The sequence below is a fragment of the Emydura macquarii genome, unplaced genomic scaffold (genome assembly GCF_026122565.2).
Source record: "Emydura macquarii macquarii isolate MOO-44397 ecotype Brisbane River unplaced genomic scaffold, CSIRO-AGI_Emac_v2 contig_67, whole genome shotgun sequence".
NCBI classification, from domain to species: domain Eukaryota; kingdom Metazoa; phylum Chordata; order Testudines; family Chelidae; genus Emydura; species Emydura macquarii.
In genome coordinates, this window is record NW_027130204.1 from 3208365 (window position 1) to 3220578 (window position 12214).

Genomic DNA, 12214 nt, shown 5'->3' on the forward strand with positions numbered 1-12214 from the left:
CTGGACCTCGACCGACAACCCTGAAGCCTGCAGCCAGGAACATCGGCGCATTACTATGGCGGAGGCCATTGCCCTGCCCGCGGTATCTGCCGCGTCACTGGCAGATTGTAGTGCCGCTCGGGCCACCGTCTCCCCTTCCTGAGCCAGTGTGGCCAGGTCAGCCGCTTGATCAGCAGGAAGCGCTGAAATCAGGCGCTGCATCGAACCCCATAGGTTCTGATTATATCTCCTTAAGAGGGCCCGATGGTTTGCCACTCTTAGTTGTAGAGCCGCCGTGGAATAAACTTTGCGGCCAAAGAGATCTAATTTCCTCCCCTCCTTATCCTTGGGGGTACTGCCTTGACCCCCTTGGCGGTCTCTTTGGTTTGCCGCATCCACTACTAGGGTTCCCGGGAGGGGATGATTGTACAGGAACTCAAAATTTTCCTTAGGCACATAATATTTCCTCTCTGTTCCCTTGGATGTTGGGGGAACAGATGAGGGCGTTTGCCAAAGTGCCTTCACAATTTTCATGACCCTCTCGTGTACAGGAAGGGCCACCCGAGAGGGGCCTGAGGAGCCCGAAGGGGGGGTCCTCCTCCTCTGACATTTCCTTAAGAAGTATCCCCAAATTGGAGGCTACCCGCTTAAGGAGGTCCTGATGCGCCCGGAAATCGAACGGGGCGCCCTATGATCCCTGGACGTCCCTTCGTCAGGCGATGAAGAGGAGGACAAGGGAACAAGGCCTGTAGAGGGGCCTTCCTCTGGGTCTGACTCCCTATCAGAGGGGAGTTGAGGGGCCAGCTGTGAAGGAGGAGGCGGGGGCTGTGCCACCCCAGAGTGGAGGGACTCAGCGGCCTGACCCGGCTGAGCGGACCAAGGTCCCCAATATGGCCATTGCCACGGTCCCTGCGGCCAACCTGGCACAGGTGGCTGCTGCGTGTCCCCGTACTGTCTCTTATGAGAGGAGCCCCCGATCGTCTCTTGCGACCTCTCGGCGGGGAACAGCTCTGGGACGAATAGTAGGATCGGTGCCGACGTCTACGATGTCCCCTCGAAGAGGAACAGCTGGAGGAGCTAGTGGACCTCCGGCGCCGGCGACCCAACCGTTTGAAGCGGTGCTTCCCACTACGGGACTGAGAGCAGCGACTCAACTTGCTGCGTGCCCGTGAAGTTGAATGGGAACGCACCGGTTTACACGGTGCCGAAGTCAGCGGTGCCGAAGTCGGAAGCCCCGGTGCCGCGTAGGCCGCGTACATCTGCGCCGGTGGGTACGGTGGTATCGACAGTACCGCTCCCCCCGGTGCCGGCAGCCCCGGAGGTACCATGGCCTGGCCCATTAAAGAAGGCCACGGGACAGAGACGTAAGATGCCGTCGATGAGGCTGGCATCACCACCGGTGCCGGCATGGTCTGCACCGCAGTCGGTGCCGGAGGAGATGGTGCCGCTGTTGCCAGGGTTAAGAGGGCCTCGGGATGGGCACCACTCAGTGATCGGTGCCTTGACCTGCCCCGTACCGACGAGCTCGAACCCGAGCTGTGGGAGGTGTCTGAGTCCTCACTAGCGCTCCTGCGCTGGCTCTTGGTGCCTCCTGACCGCCCCCGGTGCCGCGGTGCCGAGGCGCTTGATGACTTTGAGTCGGAGCCCGGAGGGGATGCACTCTCTACCCTCCGTGGCCGTCTGGGTGAGGATGGGGAGCGATGTTTCCTCCACCCACCGGGGCTACCCAGCGCGGGTTTGCCCCGGGACGCTAGTCCCGCACCCCTCGGCCGAGGGGGGGACGGAGGCGTTGGCAAAGCTAAGAGAGCCTTTGCCGTGACGAACGCTTCCGGCGTCGACGGCCCTTGCAGGGGCGCTCCCCCACTTCCAGGAGTCGGGGGAGGCTCCCTGCGGGGAGACACCGGTGCCGGAGGGACCTCTACGGCACGTGGCTGGGGTGTCTCCTGAAGTACTCCTTGCGTGCGTGGTCGCAGGGAGGAGTCCATGGAGGCGGTGCCGGACCGCTTGGCTTTCTTCGGCACCGAAGCCTTCGGTGCCGCTGTGGGTGCCGGCGGTGCGCTCTGCACCGAGCGTCCGCTCGGTGCCGGTGATCTTGATGGCTCTGAAGCCGGACGGAGTGCCGACTCCATGAGTAAGACCTTCAGCCTGGCTTCCCTTTCTTTTTGGGTGCGGGGCTTGAAGGACTTGCAAATCTTGCACTTCTCTTTGGTGCTGCTCTCCGAGGCACCGGAGGCAGCGGTCATGAGGGTCACTCACCGCAAATTGCTTGGAGCAGATGGAACAGCTCTTGAAACCAGCCGAGCCCGGCATGGTTTCCGACTTGCAAGCCCCTAAGGGCAATCAACAGTTCAAATGAAGTGTCGACAAATTAACTAAATCTAAATCACAATACTGAAGCTAGAAGCTAAAGTAGATAAGGCTAAGGACTGCTGCTTGCAATAGCAAGGGCAGAAGTTCCAGCAACCGTCAGAGGCAGAAAGAAGGAACTGGGGACCCGCGTGGCCAGCAGTGCCCTTTATACCGCGACATGAGCGCAGCACTCCAGGGGGCGCCTGAGCTGGCCCTGCAGGCAGGCTAAGGGAAAAAGGTTCCGGGAATCTGTGCACGGGGCGCGCACACACCTAAATTGGAATGCATATGAGCAATCACTCGAAGAAAGAAATAATGGTATCCCCCAGGGGTCTATATTGGGACCAGTATTGTTCAACATTCATAAATGATCTGGAAAAAGGAGTAAACAGTGAGGTGGCAAAATTTGCAGATGATACCAAACTACTCAAGCTAGTTAAGTCCAAAGCAGACTGCAAAGAGTTACAAAGGGATCTCAAAAAACTAAGTGATTGGGCACAGGAGGCTGAGAAGCAGCTGCTCCTGCTTCCGCTCCTATGCCCTCCCTCCCCTCACACGTGCTAGGCTAGTGTGGCCCCCCCAACCAGGGAGTGAGAACACCCTCCCCCATCTGAGCCAGTGCCAGGCTGCGGGACTGGAGCAGCAGGTAAGTGCAGGGGGGGAGCACTCCAGGGCAGCCCTTTGTGCCAGTGGGGGGCAGGGGGTGCAGAAGGCTCTGAGTGGCATCCCTCAGCTTCTTCCCCCCACCCGCACTTCTTGAAGGGCCAGCCCAGCCCCCCTCCCCAGGCCGGAAGGGGTGAGACCACCCCATCCAAGCCAGCGCTGGGCTGCAGGGCTGCTACATCCCCCCCTGCAGGTACAGACCCTCGGTATGCCACTGACAAAATGGCAGATGAAATTCAATGTTGACAAATGCCAAACAATGCAGGTTGGAAAACAATCCAAATTATACATATAAAATGATGGGGTCTAAATTAGCTGTTGCCACTCAAGAAACATCTTTGAGTTATTGTGGATAGTTCTCTGCAAACATCCACTCAATGTGCAGTGGCCATCAAACAAATCTAACAGAATGTTGCAAATCAATAGGAGAAGAATAAACAAGACAGAAAATATATTTCCTGTATATAAATCCATCATATGCCCATATCTTGAATATTGCAGGCAGAGCTGGTCACCCATCTCAAAAAAGATTTATTAGAATAGGTACAGAAAAGGCAACTAAAATGATTAGGGGTATGGAACAGATTCCATATGAAGAGAAAATAAGACTGGGACTTTTCAGCCTGAAAAAAAGACAACTAAGAGGAGATATGATAGATTTATAGAAAATGACTGCTGTGAAGAGTGTTATTTACTCCTCCTCATAACACAAGAACTAGGGTTCACCAAATGAAATTACTAGGCAGCAAGTTTAAAAAGAACAAAAGGAAGTATCTCTTCACACAACCCATAGTCAACCTGTGGAACTCCTTGCCAGAGGATGTGGTGAAGACCACGACTATAATGGGGTTCAAAAGAGAACTAGGTAAGTTCATAGAGGATAGCCATTGAGGGACCTATTAGCCAGGATGGGTAGGGATGCAAAACCATGCTCTAAAGTGTCCCTACTCTCTGTTTGCCAGAAGCTGGGAATTGGCAACCAGGGATGGATTACTTGATTACTTTTTCTGTTCATTATAATCCATCGCAGTTGGAAGCTAGATGCAACCACAGCCACTAAGCTATTTCTCTCTCAGCAGTACTCAGTACAGGCAGCAGAAAGCTGAAAATAGGGAGGGGGAAAGGCTGACGTATGGTAAAGTATCAAAGCAAGTGTTCAGCAGCAGGTTAAGAATCAAATCACTGACTTAAGCATTCCCTATTGGTAGGTGGCCTTCCTCTTTCCCCCAATGACCTTCACAGGCTTAGGAATGGACTATGTATTATACGCATGTATCATGTTTGCCTCTGTGCGTCCTTCCTGTGCCCCCGTAGGGACCTGGAAACCCCTCCCTGAATAGGTCTGTCCCTGCTTCCACCTTCTTCAAACTCACTTCTTCCAAGAGGATTATCAACTCCAAATCCTACTCCTAACATAGTCTGAAGAGAACAAACATCTTTGTAGTTTGAGGAGTTATTTTTGTCTAGAAACTTTTAGAGATCACTTTGTTTTGTTGCATTCCATCCTTCATCTATTAGTTGAATATTTAGACTGTAAACTTCACAGAGCAGAAACCTTGTGGTTTACAGACACATGAAAAGGATACACTTTTTTCACACCACGTAACTAGACTTCCAGCACATCATCACAGGATGTTGTTGAGGGTAGATTCAAAAAAGGATTGGCACCTGTATGGATAATATCTAGAATTATGGATTTTAAGAAAGAACTATTGTGATCTAGTTTGTCCTGCATAAATACAGGTCATAGGACTTCCATGAATTATAGTAATTAATACTAACAAAAAAATCTGCAAGGGATATTAAGCCTCATGTTCCAGGGCTCCAAGTCAGTCTCTAGCTATTAGAGAGTAGAAGATAACAACGAAAGAAGGCAAACTATCCCACATCTGCCTATGGCAGCGTTCTTGCACCTTCCTCTGGATCACGTGGTGCTGGCAGCATGAGAGACAGGATACTGAACTGGATGAGTTTACATAGCAAACAGTGGGTGCTTTGTAGAAAACAATAGCCAGAGCAAGATGAAAAGTGGCATGGATACATATTGTACAAAGAAAATTGAACTCAATTGTTGGCAGATACTAACAAGACTGTAGAACAAGTTCTCCTTCATTGGGTATTTTTACTCACCATATCATTGTGACTTCCTGTTTCTCAGACACAATCCTCCCAACAGCACACTGAAAGCAAAATTACACTGTTTCAATAGTATTGCATCACTCTCTCTCACATCCCCTTCCCCCTTGGAGGAGTGTGCTGTCAACAGGAGTCATAATGGGGTCAAGGGCTGCATACATGGACCTAAATAACTCGTGGTTTTGTAGTGCTCTTCACCTGAAATGCTGAAAGTGTTTTACAAAAGGTGATTATTCCAGTTTATCAGAGGGGGGAAAACCAAAAGCACAGAGCTTACATGAAGGCCACCCAGCAAATTGACAGCAAAGCTAGAAACAGAACCTAGGACTCCTGACTGGCAGTCCTATACACTAGCCACTACACCCCATTTCCTCCCAAAGTGTAATACAAAACGTAAGTGATGAGGCAGCAATCATACTTGGTTTTAACATGTTAAATTTCAGTCAGTGTACAACTACTATCAACCACTCCCCCCACTCTGTAACATGCAGCAATTCTCGTCATCTTTGCACCATCGGCTCAAAGTATAAAAAGGCAGCAGCATGTATCATTAAACTAAGTTTAAAATATCTACTATAAAAAACTCCTTGCTGCACCACGGTAATTAAAACACAGGTAGTCAAGCTTGGCTAAATTGAGTTAACCATCCACATGTGAAAGGAGAAGCCAGTTCAGTTCAGCTGATAAGTAGAAAGCACATAGTATGTTTGTTTAGCAGCTGAGAGGGCCACTACCCACTGAGTCATGTTGTTAAGAATCCTTCCACAATACTAATGAACAGCAAACTTCAGCTAGAGGATTTGTAAGTGGACTGCATCCAGTATTTCTCTGGCTTTGTTGGGTGGAGTCACACTAAGAATAAAAGCCTCACCCTCTCTCTGAACACAATCCAGGGAGCAGCTCTGGTTCTGCTGTGCTATTTAGACACGAGGAAGTCACAACACAGTTCAAGTTTACATTAAGTACAACTGTTCATATTTAATTCAATTTTTTTCAGTTCAGTTTGCTTTCATGCACACAATGTTTAGCACTAACAATGATTGTCTAATCATTTTTTTTAGACAGCTTATTGAGATGGGTAGGCTTGGGCACATGACCCATTGCACATTTGTAGGTCAAAGTTATTCCACATCTCCCCTGCTTTATAGCTGAAACATGACGGCTCTGCACAGGAGCTAGCTGCAGGGAGCAGCAGAAAGCCACACTGAAGACAGACATGAGGGTACTTTGCTTTAAACAAACAAAACCACAGCAACATAACGCTCTTCCCTTCCTCTCCCATCTGTTAAAAGCACGGTTGACCTTATTTTCAGAGGTTCCAAGCAATCTTAATAGCAAATCTTTAGAAACTAAATAATCGATTAGACTCAGATTAATCAACAGGGTTTCTAAAAGATTGCTAGTGGGACCAATGTTTAAGATGCTAATGATTTTTGGGAGGGGGGGGGGGAAGAGAAGAGGTAGCAAGATCAGACAAGATTACTTAGGGGAATTGTGAAAGGAGTGTATGGGAAAACCTGTACTACGATGCCTCTAAGAGACAGGCCAGAGCCTACAGCCTGGGGATAATCAAAGAAGTCCAGCCCCGCCTTGGTGCTGAGCCATATAAACAAGAACAGGCCAGGGTCCATGGAACAAGGGAGAAGAAGCCAGGAAGGCTGCAGAAGTGGAGGTCTCTCTCAAGCATCAGGACAAGTCTGATTCTCAAACTTGGGTTTGTGGACATTGTTTAGGAACTCGTATCAGGGTCCTGATAAACTATTTTGTTGTATGGTTCCTGCCCTGAAATATTAAAAAGGGGACATGCTATTTGGCTAATATGGGGTGGCATCTCCTTGCCCTGCTCTATTAAAGTGAATTTATGGCTGTTCCACTTGGGGAAATTAAGGTGGAGCACACGTGGAACACCATTCTGGGTTGCAATGGGGCACACAGGGACTGCCCCCACCTTTACGTGAATAAATACTAGAAAAAACTGAGAAACTTTAAAGAAACTTATCACCGCCATGGCACACTAAGTTCAGTGTTGATGAATACAACGTAATGTATATTGGCAGGAATAAGGTGACCTACTCAGACATATTGCTAGAATCTGAACTCTGATATTTAGCTACAATTTTTGATAGATACCAAATACAAATTTAGTTGGTAAAACTTTCTCTCTTCAGAGTTTTAGTAAAAAAAATTTTTTAATTCAAAATACATTAACTTATGCTCAGTATGTGAGCAATACTTTATTTTGAAAAGGTTCAATCAAAATAATGTTTGTTTTAAGAGTGCCAGCAGATTAGACCCCTTTGTTAAACAAGTTAGGAATAAACCTTTCAGATACAATTTGCATAAGCAGTAACAGTAAGTATGTGCAATTGTGCAGATGTTAAAATATGGATGGCAGCCAAGAATGTGACATGTCATTGCAACTATTTGCCTGATTTTATCATTGGTCTCGCCCCTTGATGGACAGACATATAGATAGGCAAATTTAAACATGATCCTCTATTTTTACCTTGCTTAAGTGCACACGTCTAGAAATAGCACAGTCTGCAAATTTTTTCTTATTTTTTTATTCTAATCTCACATGAGTAGGCATCAGCACTACAATTGCTTTGAGCAATATAGCATTAGGCCACTCTACAGCGGTCATGCAAAAATTCGGTAAGCAGTATAGTATGCAAATAGTCAGGGAGCACCTTCTGATTAGAACCACCAACTCTTCTGAGCACGACTCCAAGACCTACAGTAGAACAGAGTACAGAGAAGTAATCAGTGTCAGTTCTTTAGAGGCAGAATTTGTGTGACCCTATGCCATAGGTGCTGGAACTAGGCATGCAGAGTATGCAGCAGCACCCTTGAACACGAAATGGTTTCCATTATATACAGGGTTTACAGTCGAGTTCAAAGGCCCTCTGAACACACAGTATACAAATTGTTCCAGTACCCCTGCCCTATGCACCATGCAACCTATTTTTGCTGTAGAAGCTGAGCAGCTAGAAAGTGCTGGAGTTTCGTTACTACCACCATGCCTGCAATTAAAAACATACATTTTCCTTGTTATGTATTGAAGGTCCCCTGCAAATAAATCAGTACAGACCAGCAAGTTTGCGGATGACACTAAGTTGGGGTTAGTGGTGGATACCCTGGAAGGTAGGGATAGGATACAGAAGGACCTAAACAAACTGGAGGATTGGGCCAAAAGAAATCTGATGAGGTTCAACAAAGAAAAGTGCAGAGTCCTCCACTTAGGAAGGAAGATTCCCATGCACAGCTATAGACTGGGGACCGGCGAGCTAGGCAGCAGTTCTGCAGAAAAGGACCTGGGGGGTAACAGTGGATAAAAAGCTGGATACGAGTCAGCAGTGTGCCCTGGTTGTCAAGAAGGCTAATAGCATATTGGGCTGCATTAGGAGGAGCATTGCCAACAGGTCGTGGGAAGTGATTATTCCCCTCTATTCAGCATTGGTAAGGCCACATTTGGAGTATTGTGTCCAGTTTTGGGCCCCCCACTACAAAAAGGATGTGGACAAGTTGGAGAGAGTCCAGTGGAGGGCAACAAAAATGATTAGGGAGCTGGAGCACAAGACTTACGAGGAGAGGCTGAGGGAACTTGGCTCGTTTAGTCTGCAAAAGAGAAGAATAGCAGCCTTCAACTACCTGAAAGGGGGTTCCAGGGAGGATGGGGCTAGGCTGTTCTCGGTGGTGGCAGATGACAGAACAAGGAGCAACGGTCTCAAGTTGCAGTTGGGGAGGTCTAGGTTGGACATTAGGAAAAAGTTTTTCACTAGGAGGGTGGTGAAGCACTGGAATGGGTTACCTAGGGAGGTGGTGGAATCTCCATCTTTAGAGGTTCTTAAGCGGAGGCTTGACAAAGCCTTGGCTGGGATGATATAGCTGAGGTTAGTCCTGCTTTGAGCAGGGGGTTGGACTAGATGACTTCCTGAGGTCCCTTCCAACTCTAATATTCTATGATCTTTAGTGTGAACGCAAAACAATGCCAGAGCCCTTTCTCTGTTTCCCAGTGCACCAGCTCTAAACGATGTTCACAAGCACAATCTTGTTGCAGTGGAAGAGGATTTAAAACCACACACACAGGAACACCAGGATGCTTGCTAAATGGCAAATCGCCAAGCGTTATCATACACAGGCTCTGCAGAGACAATAAGGCTAGCAAAAGCTTTTAATATTAATTTGTACAGAAGGGTTTGCTCCAATTACAATACTTAAAATACATGGCTGTGAGAACCCTGATCACAGGCAGCCAGAAGGTAGATTATTTTACACACTCCAACTCTCTGCCAAGCACAGAGTATACCCAAGGGAGAATAGATTGTTACATACAGTTGATACTAGATATGAAAATAAGCTCTATTTTCAACATGGCTAAATACCTGCAGGGGAATAGGTGCTCATTGGCATATACTCAGAGAATCAAGGCAAGGTAGTAGCCAGGAAGATCAGCTCTGAGCAAGCCAGAATACGTCAGAATTACTGTTTAAGTACTGACAGCCCATCTCCGGGTACATATAGACCACCAAAGAAAAAAATGTTGGAGTCTCAGCGTACGTCTACACTGCAATTAAAAACAGGCAGCTGGCCCACGCCAGCTCGCTGGAGTTAAGGGGCTGTTTAATTGCATCAGACACTCTGGGACCTGCCCACCATGCAGCATCCTGGAGCCCAAATATCTACATCGTAATTAAACAGCCCCTGATCCAGAGCACAAGTCAGCTGGCATGGGCCAGTCATGGGTGTCTAATTGAAGTTCAGACATACCCTCAGAGCCCAGGTCCATTGACTTGGACTCCCGGGGCTCACACTATAGGGCTAAAGTAGCGGTGTAGACTTTCCTGCTCAGGCCCTGAGACCCACCCCACTCACTGGGGTTCAGAATCTGGGAGTGACTGCCAGGAGCCCAAGTCAGCTGACCTGGGCTCTGACTTGCTGGGTGGAAAGGGGAGGTGTGAAATGTCCACTGCTGCCTGTGGAATGAATAATCTTAAGGTCCATTAAAAAACATTGGGAGAACTTTCTGGGGACCAAAGCGAAGCAATCAGCATAATGGCAGTCCATGCTCCCTTAAGATGACCTTCAAAGGAGAAAAAAGGTTCAATATCCTTATGTATAAGGGTTTGTTTTTAACATTAGATGTACATCTTGTCTACCCTGAAAGGTGACAAGAGAACTAGAGTTATGACATTACAAGAAACAAGAGAATGAATGTTGAGCATTAAAAGAAGGGCTTAGCTCAAACTATTTAAAACTGTTTCTTGTTAACCCTCATTTAGGCACTGGTGTCTTGATCCAAATGCAAATACATCTTTGTTAAAGAAACATACCTGAGCTTCTAGCACAGCCAAGAAAGTCCAAGACTTTACATTCCTAGTGTTTCCAAGGTTTGGCGGGGCGGGGGGAGGAGGGCGAAAGGAGGGGGCTGTTTTAAAACAAGCAGATTTTTTTCTTAAAGGGATAAGGAGAACACTTTTCAGGCCTTCTGTAATATAGCCTAAAGAAAACAAAAGCAAAAGCACTTTTTTTTTTTTTTTTTAAATAATATAAAAAGAGTGCTTTGTAGATCCACCAAACTCCTCTTCTGCATGCACTGTAACAGCCTAGTTATGCATTATATACATACTGGTTCTCAAATATGCAATATTTTCTGCAACTTTAAATATTATCTGTACAGTAACATCTTGTAGTACTGTGCATTATGTATGCACAGGGTCCATGAAAATTATCTGAAAAATACAGAGAGATGTTCTCCTGCAACATCATAGATTAAATATAACAAACTTGAGTATCTGCTGCCACGTTTCCTACCTATTTCTGAAGCCAATTGGTCTTAGTTAACAGTCTCTTTGAAGATATAGTATAAATCTGCTGAAAGTTCATATAGAAACTAAGTTAAAGAATATAAAGATTGAGTGAAGCACTCCAGAAAAATCAGGGAGTGACCAAGGTAAGATACAGGCATTGTATGAATGAGGGTACTTAAAGTATACAGTGATTTGATCACTACCTCATTTAATGTACAGTCCATTCACTCTGAATAAGGTAGACATTCTGCAAGGGGGAAAGAAGTGTGATCACAGACTAGCATAACGCATTCACCAAAAGGGAACAGAATGGTGCATAGGCAAGTCTACTTTGGCATTTCTTGAGTAACCTTGGGAAATTACATTTAAAACCTCGTAAGAGAATGTTAAGATTTGTTTGAAGAAATTTCAACTGACCTGTTATCTCTAGAAACAATGTGTTCTGCACGTTTTACTGGCTCTGCAAGATGTACCACCTCTCCTCTGCCTCCTAGGAATTGTGTAGCTTTTCTTCCAAGATGCACAGTGAAGGAGGCAAGAGTCTAAGTAGCTATTTGCATGTTTGCTGTAAGGCAAATTAATTTGAACAGAAAATGCACTGCTACACAAAAGGTGCCATTCTGAAATTGGTTAGAAAATATGCACAGAAAATTCACCACTGGAAAACTCAAGTTTAGGAAAACGTTACCCCGTAACCTATAAAAAAAAGCCAGAATGGATACATGCATGTATGGAGCTGCTGGAAAATTAATTTTCATCTCCACTTAAGGATATGGCACTAAGTTCTATGTATCTGTGCTATGATGCAAGCAGCTGACTCCATATACTATTTGGGCTCTCTTCTCCAGGAGCTCCCCTTGGAAATGCAGCCTCTCATTGGTAAAGGTCTCCTCTCAATCCGATCACATGAATACAGTGCACAAAGGCTGTTGCACAAAGCCAATCTTACATCCACTTTTAAGGTATCTGACTTCAAAACGTTAAGTGCTTGTATCCTGTACACTGCACGTCAGTGTATGCTGTGGATAGTACTGAGTTTATAAAACTGTATTGGATTTAGTTATTTCAATCTATAAAGCACTACCGGGGGAAATCAAGCTTATTTCAGCAGTGTCATATTAGTAAATAAACTAGTAAAATAGTGACATCACAAAAGCTGAAAAGGTGTACATCTAGCAAATAAGAGGGACAATGGATTTTTATTCAGATTTATAAAACTTGGCTGTGTTTTTATTAATATTTAACACCAATGACTAAGATACTTTGGAAGGAAGCCT